This window comes from Ranitomeya imitator, chromosome 1 (genome assembly GCF_032444005.1).
Source record: "Ranitomeya imitator isolate aRanImi1 chromosome 1, aRanImi1.pri, whole genome shotgun sequence".
Taxonomy (NCBI): domain Eukaryota; kingdom Metazoa; phylum Chordata; class Amphibia; order Anura; family Dendrobatidae; genus Ranitomeya; species Ranitomeya imitator.
Genome location: NC_091282.1, coordinates 660,671,194 through 660,676,140, shown reverse-complemented (window position 1 = coordinate 660,676,140; position 4,947 = coordinate 660,671,194).

The window sequence follows — 4,947 nt, the reverse complement described above, 5'->3', positions numbered from 1 at the left end:
TTGATCTGCTCTTTGTCTTCCTATTCTGTCATGGCATTTGTGGATTCAGGCGCTGCCCTGAATTTGATGGACTTGGAGTATGCTAGGCGCTGTGGGTTTGTCTTGGAGCCCTTGCAGTGTCCTATTCCATTGAGAGGAATTGATGCTACGCCTTTGGCCAAAAATAAGCCTCAGTATTGGACCCAGCTGACCATGTGCATGGCTCCTGCGCACCAGGAGGATATTCGCTTTCTGGTGTTGCATAATCTGCATGATGTGGTCGTGTTGGGGTTGCCATGGCTACAAGTCCATAACCCAGTATTAGATTGGAGATCAATGTCTGTGTCCAGCTGGGGTTGTCAGGGGTACATGGTGATGTTCCATTTCTGTCTATCTCATCATCCACCCCTTCTGAGGTCCCAGAGTTCTTGTCTGATTACCGGGATGTATTCGATGAGCCCAAGTCCAATGCCCTACCTCCGCATAGGGATTCTGATTGTGCTATCGATTTGATTCCTGGTAGTAAGTTTCCTAAGGGTCGACTGTTTAATTTGTCTGTACCTGAGCACGCCGCTATGCGGAGTTACGTGAAGGAGTCCTTGGAGAAGGGTCATATTCGCCCGTCATCGTCGCCATTGGGAGCGGGGTTCTTTTTTGTGGCCAAGAAGGATGGTTCGCTGAGACCTTGTATTGATTACCGCCTTCTAAATAAAATTACGGTCAAATTTCAGTACCCCTTGCCGCTGCTGTCTGATTTGTTTGCTCGGATTAAGGGGGCTAGTTGGTTCACCAAGATAGATCTTCGTGGTGCATATAATCTTGTGCGTATTAAACGGGGCGATGAATGGAAAACAGCATTTAATACGCCCGAGGGCCATTTTGAGTACCTGGTTATGCCATTCGGGCTTTCTAATGCTCCATCAGTGTTTCAGTCCTTTATGCATGACATCTTCCGAGAGTACCTGGATAAATTCCTGATTGTATACTTGGATGATATTTTGGTCTTCTCGGATGATTGGGAGTCTCATTTGAAGCAGGTCAGAATGGTGTTCCAGGTCCTGTGTGCGAATTCTTTGTTTATGAAGGGGTCAAAGTGTCTCTTTGGTGTTCAGAAGGTTTCATTTTTGGGGTTCATTTTTTCTCCTTCTACTATCGAGATGGACCCTGTTAAAGTTCAGGCCATTTATGATTGGACTCAGCCAACATCTCTGAAGAGTCTGCAGAAGTTCCTGGGCTTTGCTAATTTTTATCGTCGCTTCATCAATAATTTTTCTAGTATTGCTAAACCGTTGACTGATTTAACCAAGAAGGGTGCTGATGTGGTCAATTGGTCTTCTTCTGCTGTGGAAGCTTTTCAGGAGTTGAAGCGTCGTTTTTCTTCTGCCCCTGTGTTGTGCCAACCAGATGTTTCGCTTCCGTTCCAGGTCGAGGTTGATGCTTCTGAAATTGGAGCAGGGGCTGTTTTGTCGCAGAGAAGTTCTGATTGCTCGGTAATGAAACCATGCGCCTTCTTTTCCAGGAAATTTTCGCCTGCTGAGCAAAATTATGATGTTGGCAATCGAGAGTTGCTAGCCATGAAGTGGGCATTCGAGGAGTGGCGTCATTGGCTTGAAGGAGCTAAGCATCGCGTGGTGGCCTTGACTGATCACAAGAACTTGACTTATCTCGAGTCTGCCAAACGGTTGAATCCTAGACAGGCTCGTTGGTCGCTGTTTTTCTCCCGTTTTGACTTTGTGGTTTCGTACCTTCCGGGCTCTAAAAATGTGAAGGCGGATGCCCTGTCTAGGAGTTTTGTGCCCGATTCTCCGGGTTTGCCTGAGCCGGCGGGTATTCTCAAAGAGGGGGTAATTTTGTCTGCCATCTCCCCTGATTTGTGGCGGGTGCTGCAAAAATTTCAGGCTAATAGACCTGACCGTTGCCCAGCGGAGAAACTGTTTGTCCCTGATAGGTGGACAAATAAAGTTATCTCTGAGGTTCATTGTTCGGTGTTGGCTGGTCATCCTGGAATCTTTGGTACCAGAGATTTGGTGGCTAGATCCTTTTGTGGCCGTCTCTGTCGCGGGATGTGCATTCTTTTGTGCAGTCCTGTGGGATTTGTGCTCGGGCTAAGCCCTGCTGTTCTCGTGCCAGTGGGTTGCTTTTGCCCTTGCCGGTCCCGAAGAGGCCTAGGACACATACAGTGGGGCAAAAAAGTATTTAGTCAGTCAGCAATAGTGCAAGTTCCACCACTTAAAAAGATGAGAGGCGTCTGTAATTTACATCATACGTAGACCTCAACTATGGGAGACAAACTGAGAAAAAAAAATCCAGAAAATCACATTGTCTGTTTTTTTAACATTTTATTTGCATATTATGGTGGAAAATAAGTATTTGGTCAGAAAAAAAATCAAGATTTCTGGCTCTCACAGACCTGTAACTTCTTCTTTAAGAGTCTCCTCTTTCCTCCACTCATTACCTGTAGTAATGGCACCTGTTTAAACTTGTTATCAGTATAAAAAGACACCTGTGCACACCCTCAAACAGTCTGACTCCAAACTCCACTATGGTGAAGACCAAAGAGCTGTCAAAGGACACCAGAAACAAAATTGTAGCCCCGCACCAGGCTGGGAAGACTGAATCTGCAATAGCCAACCAGCTTGGAGTGAAGAAATCAACAGTGGGAGCAATAATTAGAAAATGGAAGACATACAAGACCACTTATAGTCTCCCTCGATCTGGGGCTCCACGCAAAATCCCACCCCGTGGGGTCAGAATGATCACAAGAACGGTGAGCAAAAATCCCAGAACCACGCGGGGGGACCTAGTGAATGAACTGCAGAGAGCTGGGACCAATGTAACAAGGCCTACCATAAGTAACACACTACGCCACCATGGACTCAGATCCTGCAGTGCCAGACGTGTCCCACTGCTTAAGCCAGTACATGTCCAGGCCCATCTGAAGCTTGCTAGAGAGCATTTGGATGATCCAGAGGAGTTTTGGGAGAATGTCCTATGGTCTGATGAAACCAAACTGGAACTGTTTGGTAGAAACACAACTTGTCGTGTTTGGAGGAAAAAGAATACTGAGTTGCATCCATCAAACACCATACCTACTGTAAAGCATGGTGGTGGAAACATCATGCTTTGGGGCTGTTTCTCTGCAAAGGGGCCAGGACGACTGATCCGGGTACATGAAAGAATGAATGGGGCGATGTATCATGAGATTTTGAGTGCAAACCTCCTTCCATCAGCAAGGGCATTGAAGATGAAACGTGGCTGGGTCTTTCAACATGACAATGATCCAAAGCACACCGCCAGGGCAACGAAGGAGTGGCTTCGTAAGAAGCATTTCAAGGTCCTGGAGTGGCCTAGCCAGTCTCCAGATCTCAACCCTATAGAAAACCTTTGGAGGGAGTTGAAAGTCCGTGTTGCCAAGCGAAAAGCCAAAAACATCACTGCTCTAGAGGAGATCTGCATGGAGGAATGGGCCAACATACCAACAACAGTGTGTGGCAACCTTGTGAAGACTTACAGAAAACTTTTGACCTCTGTCATTGCCAACAAAGGATATATTACAAAGTATTGAGATGAAATTTTGTTTCTGACCAAATACTTATTTTCCACCATAATATGCAAATAAAATGTTAAAAAAACAGACAATGTGATTTTCTGGATTTTTTGTTCTCAGTTTGTCTCCCATAGTTGAGGTCTACCTATTATGTAAATTACAGACGCCTCTCATCTTTTTAAGTGGTGGAACTTGCACTATTGCTGACTGACTAAATACTTTTTTGCCCCACTGTATCTCTATGGATTTTATTTCGGATCTCCCCGTCTCTCAAAGAATGTCGGTCATTTGGGTGGTTTGTGATCGCTTCTCTAAGATGGTCCATTTGGTGCCCTTGTCAAAATTCCCTTCCTCCTCTGATTTGGTGCCATTGTTTTTCCAGCATGTGGTTCGTTTACATGGCATTCCAGAGAACATCGTTTCTGACAGAGGTTCCCAGTTTGTTTCGAGGTTTTGGCGAGCCTTTTGTGCTAGGATGGGCATTGATTTGTCTTTTTCCTCGGCTTTCCATCCTCAGACTAATGGCCAGACTGAACGAACCAATCAGACCTTGGAAACATATCTGAGATGTTTTGTTTCTGCTGATCAGGATGTTTGGGTGTCCTTTTTGCCTTTGGCTGAGTTCGCCCTTAATAATCGGGCCAGCTCAGCTACTTTGGTTTCGCCGTTTTTCTGTAATTCTGGGTTCCACCCTCGTTTCTCTTCAGGGCAGGTTGAGTCTTCGGACTGTCCTGGTGTGGATACTGTGGTGGATAGGTTGCAGCAGATTTGGACTCATGTAGTGGACAATTTGACTTTGTCCCAGGAGAAGGCTCAACGTTTCGCTAACCGCAGGCGCTGTGTGGGTCCCCGACTTCGTGTTGGGGATTTGGTTTGGTTGTCATCTCGTTATATTCCTATGAAGGTTTCCTCTCCTAAGTTTAAGCCTCGTTTCATTGGTCCGTATAGGATTTCTGAGGTTCTTAATCCTGTGTCTTTTCGTTTGACTCTTCCAGCTTCTTTTTCCATCCATAACGTGTTCCATAGGTCATTGCTGCGGAGATACGTGGCACCTGTGGTTCCATCTGTTGATCCTCCTGCTCCGTTTTTGGTTGAAGGGGAGTTGGAGTATATAGTGGAGAAGATTTTGGATTCTCGTGTTTCGAGACGGAAACTCCAGTATCTGGTTAAGTGGAAGGGTTATGGTCAGGAAGATAATTCCTGGGTCTTTGCCTCTGATGTCCATGCTGCCGATCTGGTTCGTGCCTTTCATGTGGCTCATCCTGGTCGGCCTGGGGGCTCTGGTGAGGGTTCGGTGACCCCTCCTCAAGGGGGGGGGGGGTACTGTTGTGAATTCTGTGGCCGGGCTCCCTCCTGTGGTAGTGAGTGGTACTTCGGCTGGTTCTGTCTATGAGCTTCCTTTGGTGGATGGGAGTGGTACT